This window comes from Blennius ocellaris, assembly GCF_963422515.1.
Source record: "Blennius ocellaris genome assembly, chromosome: 19".
Classification (NCBI taxonomy): domain Eukaryota; kingdom Metazoa; phylum Chordata; class Actinopteri; order Blenniiformes; family Blenniidae; genus Blennius; species Blennius ocellaris.
The window spans coordinates 4,468,091-4,489,244 of NC_137668.1; positions in this window are offsets into that span (position 1 = coordinate 4,468,091).

A 21,154-nucleotide genomic window follows, 5' to 3' on the forward strand; every position below is an offset into this window, starting at 1 on the left:
CCGGCAGGATAATTAGTCCGACTTTGGCCCCGATTCTCTCCTTCCAACAATCTTAAGGACGTTGAGATCATCATAAGTTAATCTGATCAGACATTCCTGCAGTGTGGTGAGTTCACACACACTCATCTGCTCTGAACGACATCTGGACCACTCCCCTCTGAGATCTGGGATATTCAACATGTTGGATTGTTTGGCCCGAGTTGTCACCGTGTGGTGTCCCCCGAGGGGAAGACGCTACCAGCCTGTTGGCTGTGACACGTAGCCAATCAGAAAGCCCGGTGACGGAGTGGCGAGGAAACGCCGGACCGGAAGCGGGCGGGGAATTCAAAAATGACGAACCAGCGCCACTTGATAAAACGCGTTTTTTTTGAGAAAAAAACACACCACAAACAATCGCCATAGCATCCTCTTCGTCCGCTAGGTTTGTTGACTCTGGAATCACGTTTGATCTCGCGAGCTTTTGCGAGATTTCCTGTCTGATCTGGGGACGTTCGCCAGTGAAATCGGTTCATGTGTGGTGTGTTGATGTTGCTGAGTGGCTGCACACCTCACACTATACCATCACAACTGTTAAACCTGGGATTATTTATCGCCGTGTGTGTGTGTGTGTGTGTGTGTGTGTGTGTGTGTGTGTGGTCTCTCAGGTTTGGGAAATATGCCGACTATTTTATAATCCTGCCGTGTGAACCAGACTTTGAGATCTTACGTTTGTATGGACTGTTCAGAGATTTGAACTTTTTTGCATGACATCATTAGAACTGGGTTGAACAGAAGTGTTTAGTCACTGCCTCTTTAAAGTCCATCATTGAGGACTGAGGCCAGGAAATGTTCACATCCATGAGTGATCTCCAGCTCACCCTGCTTGTTACACACAGGAGTTTAATGCTTCAGCTGCTCATTGTGACTGGTGCTTACTCTGACAAGTAACATGGTTATTTGCCAATGTTCAAGTTGAGGACACGATATAAAAGGACGTTTATTTTAGCTGGCACACGATAGCTCTCTAACCACTGCTGTCCTTACTCTTGATTTAAGCATTAAGGATGAGCCGGTACGGATAAAGCATTTTTTACGAGTACAAGAATAATACGATTAAAACTCGTCGATATCTGTACTGGTTCTGAAGCAAACTCCTCATTTGGTAACTGACTGTCGTCACGCTCTCTGATTGGCCAGTCACACACAGAGCCCGCCCCTCACGCTCTCTGATTGGCCAGTCACACACAGAGCCCGCCCCTCACGCTCTCTGATTGGCCAGTCACACACAGAGCCCGCCCCTCACACTCTCTAATTGGCCAGTCACACACAGAGCCGTCCCTCACGCTCTCTGATTGGCCAGTCACACACAGAGCCCGCCCCTCACACTCTCTGATTGGCCAGTCACACACAGAGCCGTCCCTCACGCTCTCTGATTGGCCAGTCACACACAGAGCCGCCCCTCACACTCTCTGATTGGCCAGTCACACACAGAGCCGCCCCACACACACATCTCTGCAGCAGCTCGGACACGGAGAGAGACTGTTGCTCTCTTGAATTCACCTTAGGTTGTCTTCAGCTCGCCTGTTTCATTTTGTATGATATTTAAAGTTACGTGGTGACAAGACAGAGCTGAAAACGACTTGTCGCGTCGGTCACTGCCTCAACTGTCCGCTTGCTCCAAGTTTGGCTGGTGGTGTAAAGTCAGTTGAAAACTTTGCTCGTACTGAACGTGGTGCTTTTGAGAAGAATACAGTGAACAAGGTTGACATTATTTCCTGTTTACCACCACTGGATGTTTACATGAATCACCAGGTTCACACACATCATTAAATAATAAAGTCTTACAGACCACTGACACACATACACACATATAGCTGAACACACAAAGTAGCTATATTAATATGTTTATTGTATATGGCTGTTCATAAACATAAATATAATTTTACAAATATTACAAATTAAGCTTTATATACTGTATATAGTATGTAGGTTTTTTTTAAATAATATAAATTGAATCTCAATTCTGAGTTTGTTGTGTAAATAGTTTTCAAATAAACAATAAATTAAGCAACTTCTGATCAATTCATATCAATTTCAGGCTTAAAATAATGCACCGAGATAATACACACGTATAGCTGAACACACAAATAAGCCTATAATAACATGTTTATTGTATATGGCTGTTCATAAAATAAATATATTATAAATGTTACACATTAAGCTTTATATACTGTATATAGTTTTTTTTAACATATAAAACATTGAATCTCAATTCTGAGGCTGTTGTGTAAATAGTTTTCAAATAAACAATAAAAAAGCCACTTCTGATCAATCCGTATCAATTTCACACTTAAAATAATGTACTGATTTAAGCTCCACCCCATTCCTACTGAACCACGCCCACTTCCGGGCTAGACCCCGCCCACTCCGAGTACAGATACGGATACAGATCATTTAGATGGTTGAACAGATACAGATACAGATAGTGGTGTACTCGCTCATCCCTATTAAGGATTCTCACTCCTACTTGAATAATCCAAATTAAAAAAAAAAGACAGACTTTGTAGTGTAATTTGAGGTTTTTCCTGCTGAAACGCAAACACAAGAGAAGTTCAACTGGGCACATCTTGTTCAAAGTGTTGCTGACCCCTTCATATCAGATGAGCTGCTGTTGTTCATGGGACAGTAGTGGAGTTTTGTATAGTGGGGGGGCCTTGGCTCTGGATGGCATGGTGGGGTTGAATTCTGGGTCTGGGTGGGGTCCTGGCCTGCTGGGTCCGGGAGCTCTGGATCCAGCCTGGTCTTGGCTTGATGGCTTGTGTCAGGGTTTGGGGTGGCTGGGGGGGCCTGCTCTGGGGTCTTCCTCTAACGCCACCTCAAATCTGGATTTGTTGTACTATGGTTTGATGAAAATTGCTCAGGCCAATGTATTTCTATAACTGTTCTTGCTTTGGGTCTGTCTCTGTCTTGTGACAACTCTGCAGTTGCACCACATTTCTTCTAAAGAATGATGAGATGATATCACACTTCTGTAATCAGAATTATCCAGCTCCAGCACATCTTCAAATCTAGATATTCCATGCAGGATTATTTGGGGATTATTTGAACTTCCTAGAGTTTAGTTTAGTCACAGTTGGGTCAGATGACTCAGGTGCTGCAATCGATTGTTGCGTTGTTGGTCTTCTCCCTATTTTGTTCTCAGGACTTCACTTTATATGTGAAGTCCTTAGAAATAGCTGTGTTTTGATTTGGCTTCATAAAAGTAAATGGAATCAAAATAACCTGAATTATTCCCCCTCACAATATTTGCAATATAAGTTTGTCTTTTAAACCGAAGGAATCGACGTGTTGCAGATGATAGAATTAGTTCAAGGTGTCAAACCACTTGTACAGTTAACCCTCAGACAATTATTTGAAATGAAACAATGGAATGACACATGACGAAAGGCCAGCTGCTCGTAGCTGCTCTCGTACTCTCGCTAATGACAGTGTCAGTGAGTTCGGTTTTTAACCACATGAACGTCGAAGCACGACTTTGCGTGACTGTTTGAACCTGGTGAACTTCTTTTCATACCTGCTCCACGACCATGTGACTGGCGTGTACAGAAGGTACAAAACAAGCTGGGTTAGCACTTGTAACTTCTCAACACCTCTGACCTGTACTTTCAGCTTTCATGCAGCCATTCCCGTCACTTTTCCATATGTGTGTTCCAGTAAAGAAGGCAGGAGCACGATTATCACCGTGTTTGAATGAAATCTCATCAACTTGCCTCCAGTTTCACACTTGACTCATTGTGAAGCTTCACTCTCCGACATGTTCATCCATCATAGAAGAAAAAGTTATAAGAACAGTATTTTGGTCATTTTTCAGTTTGTTGAAAGTTTCGGCTCCTCATCACCTGATCAGGCAAAACTAATGAGCTGCACTATTTACACTGAGGAGGCGTCAGCTGTTTGGAGAACACAAGAAGATTTCATCTGTTTGTTGATTATTGCTTATGCTTGTTCTTATTTTTTATGAGTTTTATTTGTATCTTCTGTTATTTGTATCTTCCACATTTTGATCTTGGTGGCACAGAAATATCATTTTGAAGTGAATATTAACCAACAGTGGCGATGGTTGTTATCGAGATGAACTTTGTGTGTTTGTGCAGAATATGTTGAATGTGCATGTAGCACAACATGTAGATTATTTTATGAATACAGAAATTTAAATATGAGAATGATAAAAATGACACCAATGACATTTATATATTTTTATTTGACCTTTATTTCCCAAAGTAGGTTGATTGAGAAGCAGTCGTCATCATTGCCTTGCTGGACAAGAAGGCAGTTATGAAGCATGAAGAAAAACAGATGCAAACATATACTGTACATACAATTAAAGTATCACACACACACACACACACAGCGCATTGAAATTAATGTACTTTTAATAAGACAGTTGTGCTTGACACTGAATTTTAAGTTTTCATTATCTACCGTAATTTTCAAAATCCCAAGAAATAAAAGCTTGAAATATTTCACTGTAAATTAATCCATATAAATGAACGCTTTCACTTCCTGAAATGATATTCACTACATCCAAATGTTTGAAACAAGTCAATAAATGCAAGTGCAGTCATGTCGTCACAAAAGGACACAAGCTTCAGGTGTGACCAGACTGATGAATCCAGGAGAACGTAGAGTGAGACTTCTTTTGTGAATATTGAAGAATTGAAGAATAACTCCGCCCCCAGCCGCTAACATATTAGCGCTTCGCTCTGGCCCAGGAAAGAGCTGATTTTTGCTCAGCACCACTTTTGAAAGCCTGGAGCTGTAAATACAAAGAACTGGTCAGACTCTGGCTCCAAGCTAGTATTGGAACCAACTCGGTGGGAAAGGGGCATCAGTGAACTTAGTGAAACTCTCCCTGGTGACGTGAACAGGGAAAGCATGCTGGTGGCCTCCTCCTCCTCCTCACAAGTGATGCAAGAATACAAAAGAACAAGCCAAAGACAGATGTGCTAACTCTTGGCAAGAGGCCTGCCTTCATTAATCACACCTTATCAGCCATGAAACCAACGAAGTGAGGCAGAAAATGGGTGAGATGTGAGGGAGCAGGGAGAGAAGGAAGAGATGATGATGGACGAACGTTCTGCCGACTGTGTGACTCAGAAGCTCCGGCAGTCCCTGACCTCCTGCCACCTCGTTGAATTGAATAAAGGAACAGAAGCAGCCCAAGGGCACGGTGTTAAATAATGCCCAGGCACATGGAGTGCATTAAGATTTAGCATAAATAAGGGGCAGCGGCGCCTCGCGTGGCCTCTGTGCTGCCAACTCATTAACCCTGTCAGAGGAGACGGACGACTCCAAAGGGACGAGTCAGACAGAGAAGAGATGCTCATGAGGTGGAGGACAGCGGTTGCTTGAAGGCAAGGCCTTGAAATTCAAGTCACATTTCCAAAAAGTTTGGTAAGCGAGGATTATGATGTAAGGTTTGAATTTGTACATCTGTTTCCTTTGTGCTGCAATGAATAGATGAGATGACATTGACTTCTCAATGCCTTCTTGTAATGAAGAAAAACAACCAAAGCTCTGCCTTTGAATGAGGCGCTGCTACTGAAAACAGCATGCACACTAATCTTTTTAACATGAAACTATACACAGTGGCAACTATGCTGGGAAGCACCAGCAAGAATAAAACACGTTTTATGCTTGCATTTAAACTGAGACGCTCTTAATGAAATTCAAGCATTGAGCCTATTTAATATGCTGATGACTGGCCATGGCCTTGATCTGAGCACAACTGTGTCTCCAGATCTTTCTTTAGGCTAAAATATATTCTTGCCATCATTAAAATTCACACACTGACTTATAATCACATTGATTTTCTCTCTGTTGACATTTCTTGTCCAGATTTGCTTTGCATAATGATTCGAATAACCCAGTCATTAACTCATGCCGCTTTACTTTGGACCCTCGAACCTCCAATGATGCCATGTTAGTAGTCCTGCAGCAGACAGCAATGGCCTCTGGGAAACAGGCTTCATCTCTTGAAAAACATGTATTTGAGTCATGACAGTGAGATGTCAAAGTAGGTGAGGCTCATTTTGGCCTGGAACAGCAAACTCAGAGTATATAAATAATGAAGGCCAAACAGGAAGTTACCAGATGAGTCTCTTCCATCAGACATCATAAAAGCAGAGTGTAACTGACAAACCTGAGCTTTTCACCAGACAATGAAGTGTCCCCATAAACGGCAGCCATACTGACAGAAAGACACAACATTCCTAATTATTTTATAAACAGAGATGAAAAGACCACACAGGAAGCGGTTGTACACAACAGACACAAAGGAAGTAGTTGAGAAATGTTGCAATAATGGGTAAAGCTGCTCAGACTGTCGGTTCTTCCTGAACATAAGAGGCTGTTGCATTTAGTTAGCAAGTTAGATTAACCTTTTTCACCAAAACAGACATTTCTGTCATTCTCCATCAAATCAAATTTATCTGGAGCCACAAAACACATTTAACCAGTGGTGTGCAGTCGTCCAAAAGGATTGTTCCTTTTTTTTAATAATTAAAAAGTGATTCTGAAATCTGTCTCTGGAATCAATTAGTGACTTTAGCAAATGTATCCAGAAGACGACTGCTTATATTTTGTTTATTTAATTTTCCTCTAAATGCATCGCAACTCCTTTCTTCTGCTGGGGGGGGGGCAGCAGCAGTAACTTCCTTCTGATGGAAGCTGGACCTGCTATTGGATTCAAATGTTGAGTGACAGGATCATCAGCCAATCAGATGTTGATGCGTTATTGACGGACCGCCTCAGGGCCAGCAGAGCTTCTAGTGCTGGTCTGGGTGTGGTCATTGAAATGAGCTTGACTGATTGGCTACTTTAACATCAAGATCATGATATGATAGTGGACCTGCTTTGGGGGCATTTTCAAGGTTCCTGTTTGCAGAAGAAATGTAAATAGTGAATAGAAGAATAGCGACACCAGAAATGATGAGCTGAACTCAGACCAACAAAGACTTTGTCAGCATTTTACAGCAGGATGATTTAATCTACAAGTGATGGTGATGCTAGTTGTTTTTATTACTTTCTCTGGATTAGACTGGTGCTTCTGTTGGCATTTGGTGCAGTTCTTTGATTGTAAATCGTGCACACAGTCAGACAAGCAAGCATGCATGACAGTAGTGTGCGAGACACCCCCCCCCCCCCCCCCCCACATTTCCGTGCAAACCTGTTGGAAACACTAGAAAATGGTCTGATGGCGAAGCTGCACAGTGTGTTGATGTGTTGTGGTTGTTGATCAGCTGTCATGTTGGTGTGGATTAAGTACTGGTGCATGGTAGTGGCCTTACGTTGGATTCTGATTGTGTTTTTACTAGAGGACATAATGTGTGGCCGCAGTGCGGGGCTGGGGAGACTGCTGGCCTTGACTGAAACACCACCGCAAGCTACTGCATTTAACCTTTCACATTAGGCTATATATGAACCTCAACTACATCTTATATTTGCATTTATGGCATTTAAAATACAATTTATGATGGTAAACATATTAGTTTTCAACTTTCTTTTTCCAGCATTTTTTCCAGACATATTTGATATGTTTAGTCGATTTAACAATATTGACTTTTTCATTATGTAGTTCTCTGTGTTTCCCCCCATTTGGAAGCTTTTTTTCCTTTTAGAAATCTTAGTCATTTTAGGTTTTTAAAAGCTGTTTTAGCAGCTGTTTCGCCCTCTTCTTATAGTTATAGTGTTTTAACCCCTTTTTAGTCGTGCCTTCTTTTAATCTCTTTTTAGTCGGAGTTAAAAATCAGTCTGAAAATGACTGTGTGTGTACATACAATGAAAATGTGATACAATGTTAACCATCTTGTTTTTTTAATGTTCAAGGAGCCACTAGAGAGGGGCCAAAGAGTCACATGTGGCTCCGGAGCCAAGGGTTGCAGACCCCTGGCCAAGATCATGGTTTCTCTTTCTGGCTTGTGATGGTTTCATTCTCCTTTTCATTCTTCTTCTCTGGCTTTTGATAATTAATTTCCAGTTCTTGACTAGGTCACCACCTAAACAGCTGACCTCCTGATCCACATCAAATCCATATTAAACTCAAGAGCCGCCAACCTGAAATTCACAAACGTTTCTCTGTGAAGAGACAACCTGCTAATATCGTGTCGTCAGTGGTTCCCGTAGAATCCAGTATCTACTGGAAGGCTTAACTGGCCAAAACCAGGTTTGCACTTGTCAAAGAAAACCAGAAAAAGACACTTCATAAAATGCGATGCAGGACAGTGAAGGTACTTTATACTTGGTTTGGATTGAAGGCTTCTGTCTTTGGTTGTTGGTGAGAAACAGTTTCTGCCAGTGTTTGACTTCACTCCAATGTTGGAACCTCCTGAACCAGATCACTCCAGACCAGACCAGATCCCCTGAAGTCTTTCAAAATCTGTGCCTCAGTTAGTTGGATGGATCATAATTGAAACTGGGGTGGTGGTTCAATCACGGGTTTTCTGGCAGCAAAACTCTTCAATGGAAGCATCATGAGGTTCAGTGTCTTCTGGATCGTTGTCAAGGACACTAAAACAAATGATCAAAGAGTGATACCGTTTCAACCAGCTGAGCCAAATCCGCTTTAGATCGTTTAGGTCCTGAAAGTTTTGAGGTGCAGCCTCAGTGGATCACACATTTTTGGACACTGCATCTAGACAGTAATGCCGTAGGCCTTGAAATATTCTTGATCCATTCTTTAATTGCAGGGGACATTTTCCAGCTGAAAGAGATTGTTGTCCTTGAGGATTGCTTTTGTGTGCAGCATGTTTGTCAGAGCGAACTTCATACAATTTGAAGGATGGGAGGTTTCCCAGAAAACTGGACACAGAGCGACACACTTCCTCTGAGGGCTCGTCCTCTTCTCAATTCTTTGAGTATCTCTTCCACTCAACATGTTAGAATGCAAGACATGATTCTTCAGGCCGGATCACCTTTTATTGGATGTTCAACAAGGTCACCTGATCAATCCACTGCTGAATGGCTCAGCACACAACAGTCTGAAGGACACTCTTGTCTGAACAGTCTGAAGGCTCTTATGCCTCTTTTCATGATTGTTAGCTTTCTGTTCTACGTGCCAATGAGCATCAGTCAGTATTGATCAATTATGATGTCAGCAGCTCATCAGCTTTCTGTCATGGAAGGTAAAAACTACTACAAAGTAAGAGTGGCTGTTTTCACCTAATCGTCACGACTTACTGCTTTTAATGTCACATCCTGTTGATTCCTGATGTTGGGGTAATTATCTGCATTCAAATCGTCTTCACCAATGAAGTCAGTAGCACTTATTTATTTATTTATTGGGGCGAACATGATCCTATAGACAAGTAAACATCACATCATGTGTTTTTTCAAGTTAGCATCACTTGTTCTGAGCTAAAAGGTGTTTGTTGCGGTGAGTGCAGTTAAGCTGGCCCTGCGTCGCACCGGGTGTTTAACCGGTGTGGAAGAAGCTTCTGTGTGAATGTGATCAGCTGTTGGCAGCGTGAAGAGCCGAGCGAAAAAGCAAGGCAATCAATTGAACTGGTGAGCTTTCCACGGATGGTCACTCACCAAGTGAATCTGAAGACAACTGCTGGTAAGAGGCGATACCCTGGCTCCACTCTGACTTTTGGTGCGCTGCTATTTTATTTAGACTAAATATTATAGTAAATTAAATTTCATCAACCAGAATGTTATGTATATTTATTTTTCACAAGATTTTATAATTGTATTCTACAGCACTTGATGAATTACATACCAGCATGTTTATTAAGATAAATGATTAATTGGGAAATGGTTGATAATTTGATTCAAGTAGTTTATATTCTAATGTAAATGTAAATGTACTATATTGAGTACTTGCTAAATTGGCTAATTACTATAATTGTGATTTCATATTTCTATAACTTGTTTTTGATTGATGTGTTGATTATATTTCATCTTGTATAGTTACATTGGTGTTTTGTTTGTTTAAAGGTTTTTCACCTGCATAAAATGAATGAGGAAAAATAAACTAAAAAGACTCATCATTTGGGAGTGAAAGTGTGAAAAGTGTCCATGTTCAACAGTGTTCAAGATCAATTCTGGCCTTTTCAGTGCTGAGTTTTCAGATTTTCACTCTATCACAGTTCAGGTTGGGTGTTTATTGTGACGGCCGCGAATTCACAGGGACACTCAGCGAATCCCTTCTGTTCCAGATGAAAGATAACAATGCTGAGCGAGTCATGGCTCTAAGTCTTTGGTCCTATGTTGCACTGAGACCGGTTCAAGGATGTCTGTTGTCAACGTGTTGGACCAAAGACAACCTGTGGTAGAATCCTGACGGTGTAGCGACGTACTGATCAGTGGTTCACTGGAGTTAAACTCATGCTGTGTGGCTCCAATGGAAAAATAAAGTATGTGGGATGTAAACCGAACGTTTTTGTGTATTTCTCTCCAGATATAAATGCTACAAAGGCAACGCCACATTCCTGTTTCACTTGTTTCTTTCTTGTGAATGGATGGCGCATGTTTGTATTTCCTTCCTGAGCAGTTTGTGTATTAATGCTTCAATCACAGCAAACTTCATGTCGTGTCAAAAAGTTGATCAGACTCATGTCGTACAGTGTAGCTTACCAAGAACTTATGGTTAAAATATATTAGTCTGTAATGGGCATTAGAATGTTACGCCATTCTGGTTTCAGCCCATGTTTACCCGGGTATATACAAAAAATTGTGATATGTCTTTGCATTACTTGCATTTACACATAAACGCTGCTTCGAGGAATCACAAAAAATGTTTCCTGAAAACTTAGATTTAGATAAACTCTGTGTCACCGTTTGCATCTAAAGGCGGGTTGTGTTTTTTCCAGGACTCTGATTGGCCAACATGGCTTCATGCTTCTCGTTTCACTGCCCCCTACAGGTTTGGCTACTCATAGCAGCTCTGAATCAGGTGTATATATGGGTCTATGTCAATTACATTTTTTTAGTAAACGTAGAGGGGGAAATATCAGTTTTTGTAAAAAAACAGGTACATGTAAACGTGGCCTCACACTCTTTTGACTTTCCTCCTTGTGTCTGATTGTTGTTCCCACCCTGATGTGTTTCAACTGAGCATGAGTGTGTGATTTGTTGTCACCTGGTGGCTTTGATCTATAACGGGCTTTTGATTTGTGTTTCGGTTGTCAGTTTCTGTGTCTCTGTCATCCAGTGCTTCACTGCTCCAGTGTCTTTTTGTGGACTTTCTCCCTTGAACTAGTGAATGTGGACTTTTTTGCTTCCCCTTCGTAATGACATGATTATGATTATGATTTTGATTTTCCAAAACTGGCATCATGAGTCCACTTCTCTGAACCAAAACACGAGTTTTGACAGTATTAACTGTTTCAGTGAACCTGTCCAGTGGGAAGTTCTCCTCAGTTGGAATATTAAAATTCTAGCTTGTGTGAACGCATGTTAACAAGACTTTAATGAGGGTACTTTACAGGGATGATGTTTTCTTTTTTCTTCCAAAGAGTTTTACTTCATTTTCCCCTCAGGATATTTCTTATTTATGAACTGAATTGAATCCTTACATCAACTTTCTTTTCTCATCAATAAATGTGTTTTTTTTTCCACCTCTGCACTTAATTCTAACAGTGTTTTTCATTCCAGATAGGCTAAGTATAATTTGTGTATGAAGCTGAAGACAAAGCATCACATTATTTTTATGTCTTTACATTGTTTGAATGACGCTGTAGCTGAATAGCTTAATTTTAGCATCATCCACTAATTAAGAATCAAATCCTTATTATGAGGACTGAACTTGACTTCACATAAATCTGCACACCTTCAAAGATTTAAAAATAGCCTCCTTTAATTAACTTTTCACACGTTACAAGAAACAACACGCCACAAATCAAAGTTTCAATGTGCCATCACAATTCACCTTCTGAAGTCTCCATCAGTTGTTACTTTCAGTGGAGACTGATTAAAATCCCTGCTCATAACCTGAGAATCAAAGTGGACACAGGCTTAATGAATTGTTTGCAGCTAAAGAGCCATTTGATCGAGGCCAGCAGGCAGCTCAGCGTCTGAGTCTGGTTTCCTCCTCTCCACTGAAGCTCTGGGATCAGGCCTCAGTTGCCAACGCAGCTCGGTCTGCTGAAGCCAACATCAACATATTTTTGCTTTCTTTCAAGATGCAGCAGCCAGATCAATGAAAAGCCTCTTAGCCAAGGAGCACTCTCAACATCTGCTATCGAACCAGCACTTTTCGGCTCTGCTCAAAGTGCAGGACACTTTTCTTTTCATCATATTGCTTTCAATATGTTCTGTGTGTGCGTGTGTGTGTGTGTGTGTGTGGTTTAGGGGAGGTGCAGCACTGACTTTTTCAGAATAGAAAGAAGGTCATCCATCCATCTTCTATAATACTTTCAGGGCTGCAGTGGGTCCCAATGCAGATCTGCCACCGCGGTGCAAACGCTCACATTCAGCACTGCAACAAGTTTAGATCCTGGATGTTTTCAGACACCAGGTTTGTCCAACCGAAGTACTTTGGGCCAAAACCAGCCAGCAAGAAGCTCTAATCCGGACAAACCACCAAGAAAATGGAACAAATTTCAAATAACCTTGATTTTTTTTTTACCAAATTTCTCAAGAGTATTGGACACAACACAACACTGAGACCCGAGCTGCGATATCAGTGATGCTGACGTGAAAGTCAGCAAACGAGCATTAGCGTCAAACCTTTGATGTCAAGGTGAGTTTGGAGAAACACCCATAATGTAACACTGATAGAAGTTGTTTTGGAAATTTCACTGTACTTTACACCGGAATGTTCCATCAATTGGAAATTGGATTTATCGTGAGATTATAGTCATTTGCAGTGGTAATTGTTTGCGTTTTTGAAAATACTGACATTTTCATCACATAAACTCTACAAAGAAAAGCTTTCACGTTTAAATTTAAACGTACTATTTTACTGGTCTGACCTACTCAAGATGAAATTACAATGTATGAACTAAAATGTGTTTGACACTCCTGCTGTAGAAGAGTATAGGATCCTCGGGGAAGGAAACACAGGGAGAACATGTAAACTCCAGATGGAGAGGAAACTAATTATGTTGGAAATCAAACAAAGTGAGCTTCTTGCAGTAAGAATGCTGACGTCACAGCGCTGTGTGCTTCGGTACGTTATAGTTGATCAGCAAATCAAATATTGAATTAAATATTAAAGTAATTTCTGTGATGTTGGCTCATGTTAAGAAGTTATCGAAAAAAAGTTCATAGCTTGCAGTGAACTTCCAGTGCAGTGGAAATCTATGAAATCAGAGCAGGTGGCAGCATTCAATGTCTTTGCTCTTCACTTTCATTTATCTTGCTCATAGCTCAAGAGTCCCTCTGGGTTTGAACAATCTGGACTGAATCTTGATTGGGATAAATGTCCTGCACAAAAGGTTTATGGTGCCAGAAGCATGTGCGCCTTCATCCTGAGCCGGAGCCCTGGGCAACTGACCGATCTGGGGCTCGACTTTCTTTCTGTCTGTGGCTGCGTCTCATGAGGCTCTCTGGTGGCTGAAGGCCATATCGCCACCGGCTCGTGTTCTTCAGGAAGCCGGCTGAATTCATAGTGGAAGCTTCTTCAGCAGGACCAAAGTAAACTGCAGAAAATTACATTCAATATCTAAAGGGTCATTTATTTGAAGTTATTTAATATTCATTCTGGCACTGTCAGGACGGTCAGGACGGTCAGAACTGTCAGGACTGTCAGGACGGTCAGAACTGTCAGGACGGTCAGGACGGTCAGTACGGTCGGGACTGTCAGTACGGTCAGGACGGTCAGTACGGTCAGGACAGTCAGAACTGTCAGGACGGTCAGTACGGTCGGGACTGTCAGTACGGTCAGGACGGTCAGTACGGTCAGGACAGTCAGAACTGTCAGGACGGTCAGGACTGTCAGGACTGTCAGGATGGTCAGGACGGTCAGGACTGTCAGGACTGTCAGGACGGTCAGTACGGTCAGTACGGTCAGTACGGTCAGGACAGTCAGAACTGTCAGGACGGTCAGGACTATCAGGACGGTCAGGATGGTCAGGACGGTCAGGACTGTCAGGACGGTCCGTACGGTCAGAACTGTCAGGACGGTCAGGACGGTCAGGACTGTCAGGACGGTCAGAACTGTCAGGACGGTCAGAACTGTCAGGACGGTCAGGATGGTCAGGACGGTCAGGATGGTCAGGACCGTCAGGACGGTCAGGACGGTCAGTACGGTCAGGACTGTCAGTACGGTCGGGACTGTCAGGACGGTCAGGACGGTCAGGACGGTCAGTGCGGTCAGGACTGTCAGGACGGTCCGGACGGTCAGGACTGTCAGGACTGTCAGGACTGTCAGGACGGTCAGGACGGTCAGTACGGTCAGGACTGTCAGGACGGTCAGGACGGTCAGTACGGTCAGGACTGTCAGGACGGTCAGGACGGTCAGGACGGTCAGGATGGTCAGGACGGTCAGGACGGTGAGGACTGTCAGGACGGTCAGAACTGTCAGGACTGTCAGGACGGTCCGTACGGTCAGAACTGTCAGGACGGTCAGGACGGTCCGTACGGTCAGAACTGTCAGGACGGTCAGGACGGTCAGGATGGTCAGGACTGTCAGGACTGTCAGGACGGTCAGGATGGTCCGGACGGTCAGTATGGTCAGTACGGTCAGGACGGTCAGAACTGTCAGGACGGTCAGGACGGTCAGTACGGTCAGGACTGTCAGGACGGTCCGGACGGTCAGAACTGTCAGGACGGTCAGGACGGTCAGGACTGTCAGGACGGTCAGGACGGTCCGGACGGTCAGAACTGTCAGGACGGTCAGTACGGTCAGGACTGTCAGGACGGTCAGGACCGTCAGGACGGTCAGTACGGTCGGGACTGTCAGGACGGTCAGGACAGACAGGACAGACAGTACAGACAGGACGGTCAGGACGGTCAGGACAGACAGGACGGTCAGGACAGACAGGACAGACAGGACGGTCAGGACAGACAGGACAGACAGGACGGTCAGGACGGTCAGGACAGTCAGGACGGTCAGGACTGTTGCTGTTGGGCAGAACGACCAGCTCCACAACAGACGAACACGTTGGATTGTTACCACAGTGACTGTTAACTATAAAACTACCAAGTCCAGGAAAACATGGACTGGGAGTCATGACACTCTGGAGGAAACATTGGTCTGATTGTCTCTACTGAGCATGTGCAGAACTACGACTTACCACATGTGCAGCACATTTAAAAAATATTTTTATCCGGAGTGTTCTTTAATAGTTGCATTTTCACCTGTTTACAAGATCATGGAATCAGAGTGTTGTTCAAAATGTCAATGCGTTTTCAACCACCGTCACTGTGTAAACAAACACCCAAAACACAACAAAGGTTTTGTGTTTACATTTGAATACGTGTAAACACAGCCTGATGGAGCGCTTCATCATACAAATGTGGGGGGGGGGAAAGAAGCACACATAAAATCAGGATCAATATCAGTGGTGTTTCACCGAGGCAGCTTGAGGATTAATTGCAGGTTTAATCAAATGGAACTGTTGACAGTAACTTGCAGAATCATGAACATGACCCTCGACAATTAAAGGCCCAACAGTAAGAGTGATGAGTCGTGGGCGGCACCGCAGGGGTTAACCTCCTCCTTAAACTCAATACTGGCTGCCTGCCTGAGCCTATAGCGGAAAGACAAGGGCCTTATCTCGTTCACCCAACCTGGCCCTCATGTCGCCCCTCCCCCAGCCGCACTACTACATGTCAGTCGTCACAGAGGGTGACATTTAAAAAGCCTGTAAAAGAACTGGGAGGAAATCACAGGAATTAATTGTGAAAACACACACACACACACACACACACACACACACACACACACACACACACACACACACACACACACACACACACACACACGCACACACACACACACACACACACATATTTTGCTTTGTGTAATGACTTTGTGTTTCTTTATGAAATTAATACATTTCCAGAATGGTTTAAGAAAGCTTCTTAAATGAGTTTTTGAAACAAATGTCTTTTTTTTGTGACATTCTCTGTGTTTCTCCTTTGAGTTCTGCTGAATAAATAATAAATCAGGCCTCAGATTCCACTTCCCTCTCTCAGATCAATAGGAAACACCTACAGTTATTTGCTGCTGAATAGAAGGAAATCAACACCAAATCACACTCTGGCTTAGATTTATTGTTTTCATTTTGCCTTTATTCGACCCCCCCCCCCCCACACACACACACACACACACACACACACACACACACATGCACACACACACACATACACACACACACATGTAAGGGAAGAGCTTGATAAAAACCGGAATAAAATGAACAAAGTGGTTCTCATTGATTTCTTCATGAATATCTCCAGGCTGAGTTGAGCTCAGTATGGATATGCCCTCACATGTCAGCACCACTAACAGAAGAAGGGCTGTGGTCAGATTCTGCTGGAGAATTGTAATGTTTTGTGTTTGGATTATTTCCTTTACTTCCAAGCAGGTGATGACAGCAGGAATACAGATCAGCCGGTGCCGACGCCCTCGCCTGATTAGTTCACTCAATGACGTGAGGAGGAGGAGGAGGAGAGAGAAGAATGAGGATGACGAAGGAGGAGAGGAGGAAGAGAGATGAGGATGACGAAGGATGAGAGGGGCCAGAAGAGCAGGTGCAAAAGGAGGAAGAAGAGGAGGATGAGGAGGAGCATGAGATGAAGCAGAGGGGATGAGGAGGAAAGAGGAGGAGGAGGGGAGGAGAGAGGGAGGCTGCACGCACTTTGCTGTTATCTTCTCTGTGTCGGTGTGAATTTCTTCCAAATTTAACTTATTTGCATTTGTGTTTTGGTTTCATGTGAAGAAACAATCCGTCAATCAGTTTTTTCTTTGGTTTTCCCTGCATTCCCACTGTAAATAGAGTAAATGTAATGACATCGAATGTTTCATCTCTTCATGTTGGGTTGAACCAACACCTTTCATGATGCTGTGATGATGACGACTCACAATGAAATGCGCAGCGGACAGTTGTTATGAATGCGTTTGTTTCCAGGGGACAATATTTTGTGATGGCAAAGCATAAACAGAAATTTATGACAATGATCTTTGATATGTCGTGATATGATTTTTTGAAAATATGTAACGAAATCAATCACAGTCATCAAGCAGCAGAGTTACTCATGTTTCTTTAAACTCATCATTCACATAACTCATAATTAAAATAAATATGTCCTCAGAAAATATTGTCCCAGAATTGTAACCTGGATTCCATCATGTGGCACCAAAAGGCTTACAGCACTTTATGATTATCAAGACGCTGATACATTATTCTCACGTTTTGAAGAGGATGTGAGGACTGACATCCACAGCTTCCCGTGCAGTGACGGAACACTTTGCTCAGAGCAGACAGGCTCATTGAAATGTGCAGTCGTGGAAAGAAATTAGAATGAATAAAGCTTCTGTGAGTTTCTGACTTGTTAGACATGAAAACACACTCTCTCTGTCTCTGTCTCTGTCTCTCTATCTCTCTCTCTGTCTCTCTCTCTATCTCTCTCTCTCTCTCTCTGTCTCTCTATCTCTCTATCTCTCTCTATCTGTCTCTGTCTCTCTCTCTCTGTCTCTGTCTCTGTCTCTGTCTATCTCTCTCTCTCTCTCTGTCTCTATCTCTCTCTGTCTCTGTCTCTGTCTCTGTCTCTGTCTCTGTCTCTGTCTCTGTCTCTGTCTCTCTCTCTCTCTCTCTGTCTCTCTCTCTCTCTGTCTCTCTGTCTCTCTCTCTCTCTGTCTCTCTCTCTCTCTCTCTCTGTCTGTCTGTCTGTCTCTCTCTGTCTGTCTCTCTCTGTCTCTCTCTGTCTGTCTCTCTCTCTCTCTCTCTCTCTCTCTCTCTGTCTCTCTCTCTCTCTCTCTCTGTCTGTCTGTCTCTCTCTGTCTGTCTCTCTCTGTCTCTCTCTGTCTGTCTCTCTCTCTCTCTCTCTGTCTCTGTCTCTCTATCTCTCTCTCTCTCTCTCTCTCTCTCTCTCTCTGTCTCTCTCTCTCTCTCTCTCTCGGTGCATGCTGGGAGTGTGTGTGAGCGGGGAGCGTTTGTCACAGTTTTATGTGATTTTTTTCTTGTTCTGTTCTTTGTTAATGTTCACAATCACTGTAGTTTAATAATCACAGAGCACCTTTTGTTTTATTTCAATCTTTCTTGGGGTTCGGTGGGTTTGTGTGGTCCGTGTTTGCCGGGGACTGGCTGCCGCCATGTCGGAGCTCAGGAAGCTCACCCGCATCTCTGCACCTTTCCCCTGCAGGTGGAGCAGGATGGGGTTGGTTGCTCTGGCTATGGGGGGGAAGGTTTGTTACAGCAGGTGGAGCAGGTGGAGCAGGATGCTCTGGCTGTAGGGGAGAAGGTTTGTTACAGCAGGTGGAGCAGGTGGAGCAGGATGCTCTGGCTGTGGGGGAGAAGGTTGGTTACAGCAGGTGGAGCAGGTGGAGCAGGATGCTCTGGCTGTGGGGGAGAAGGTTGGTTACAGCAGGTGGAGCAGGTGGAGCAGGTGGAGCAGGATGCTCTGGCTGTAGGGGAGAAGGTTGGTTACAGCAGGTGGAGCAGGTGGAGCAGGTGGAGCAGGATGCTCTGGTTGTGGGGGAGAAGGTTTGTTACAGCAGGTGGAGCAGGTTGCTCTGGCTGTGGGGGAGAAGGTTGGTTACAGCAGGTGGAGCAGGTGGAGCAGGTTGCTCTGGCTGTGGGGGAGAAGGTTGGTTACAGCAGGTGGAGCAGGTTGCTCTGGCTGTGGGGGAGAAGGTTGGTTACAGCAGGTGGAGCAGGTGGAGCAGGTGGAGCAGGATGCTCTGGCTGTAGGGGAGAAGGTTGGTTACAGCAGGTGGAGCAGGTGGAGCAGGTTGCTCTGGCTGTGGGGGAGAAGGTTGGTTACAGCAGGTGGAGCAGGTGGAGCAGGTTGCTCTGGCTGTGGGGGAGAAGGTTTGTTACAGCAGGTGGAGCAGGTGGAGCAGGTTGCTCTGGCTGTGGGGGAGAAGGTTGGTTACAGCAGGTGGAGCAGGTGGAGCAGGATGCTCTGGCTGTGGGGGAGAAGGTTGGTTACAGCAGGTGGAGCAGGATGCTCTGGCTGTGGGGGAGAAGGTTGGTTACAGCAGGTGGAGCAGGTGGAGCAGGTTGCTCTGGCTGTGGGGGAGAAGGTTGGTTACAGCAGGTGGAGCAGGTGGAGCAGGTTGCTCTGGCTGTGGGGGAGAAGGTTGGTTACAGCAGGTGGAGCAGGTGGAGCAGGATGCTCTGGCTGTGGGGGAGAAGGTTGGTTACAGCAGGTGGAGCAGGATGCTCTGGCTGTGGGGGAGAAGGTTGGTTACAGCAGGTGGAGCAGGTGGAGCAGGTTGCTCTGGCTGTGGGGGAGAAGGTTGGTTACAGCAGGTGAAGGCGGCGGCCCGGATGAACGGCGCCGTGGTGGTCTTTGTGGACCAGGTGGAGACAGGAGTCACCATGGTGGTCTTTGTGGACCAGGTGGAGACAGGAGTCACCGTGGTGGTCTTTGTGGACCAGGTGGAGACAGGAGTCACCGTGGTGGTCTTTGTGGACCAGGTGGAGACAGGAATCACCGTGTTGGACAGGTTCGTCCAGGTACAGCCGCTGTCTCAGCCGCTGTCCGGGTCGTCCTGTCCAATGTCCCTACTTATGCGCCAGCCGAGCTCTTCACTAAGGAGCTTTCCAGATGTGGGACAGTAGTGTCCTGCTACAGAGACATGGCCTCTGGAATTAAGTCTCTGCTGCTGAAACACACGACATGTTTCAGAAGACAAGTCTTTATGATCCTCAATAACCAGTGTGAGGAGCTCAGCCTCCGGTTCCCTGTGAGAGGAAATGATTATGACTACATTGGGCGACCGTGGCTCAGGTAGTAGAGTGGTCGTCTTCGGAGTGAGAGGTCGGAGGTTCGATCCCAGTCTACACCGGTCTATGTGTCCTTGGGCAAGACACTGAACCCTAAATTGCTCCCAGTGGTCAACTAGCACCTTGCATGGCAGCTCTGTCCCATTGATGCGTGAATGTGAGCGTGAATGGGTGAATGAGCTGATATGTAAAGCGCTTTGGGACTACCTCAGTGTGGTTAGAAGGCGCTATATAAATCTAGACCATTTACCATTTTACATTGTCTTCACCAGCTCAGCATGAAATGCAGGAAAGAGTGCAGCCTGGGCTGAATGGGTGGAGGAGGCAGGAAAGAGTGCAGCCTGGGCTGAACGGGTGGAGGAGGCAGAGATGGAGGAGGAAAAAAGTGCAAAAAACACAGATGCGGAGAAAACAGAGTGTCAGAAGACGGTGAAAGTGTGTCAGACAGCAGCGATGTTTCTTTTAACAGTTCGCAAAAAACAAAAATACCCTACAGTGCAGACAAATTTTAAACGTTTTTACAACAGACAAAAAATCAACACGGAATGAAAATAGAAGATCACATCCCAGACATCAGTCTTTTTATTTCCTCGGCCAGACTCCATATGAGCAGCAGACAGGAGTCTGGCCTCACAGCAGGAGGTTTTACACTCAGGAAACTTGTGCTGAAAACAAAAAAGCAGCTACGAGATGAAGCTGACAGCCAAGTTTATTTTAACTAATGTTATTGTTTTCATCCTGGTTTTAAACATCTCCTTTATTATGGATGTTTTTAAACTGGTACTTTAAATGTAAACGGAGCCAGAGATCTGAGGAAAAGACAAACAATCTATGAGACAGAGACACTTAAGAAGACAGACGTCCTGTTCCTTCAGGAAACACATAGTGATTTTAGCAATGAGGCTGAGTGGAGGCAGGAGTGGAGGAGTGGACCTCCTCTTCTCTAGTGGAGGACTGGGCCTGCTCTTCTCTCAGTGGAGGAGTGGGCCTCCTCTTCTCTAGTGGAGGACTGGACCTCCTCTTCTCTAGTGGAGGACTGGACCTCCTCTTCTCTAGTGGAGGACTGGACCTCCTCTTCTCTAGTGGAGGACTGGGCCTCCTCTTCTCTAGTGGAGGACTGGGCCTCCTCTTCTCTAGTGGAGGACTGGACCTCCTCTTCTCTAGTGGAGGAGTGGACCTCATCTTCTCTAGTGGAGGACTGGACCTCCTCTTCTCTAGTGGAGGAATGGACCTCCTCTTCTCTAGTGGAGGAGTGGACCTCCTCTTCTCTAGTGGAG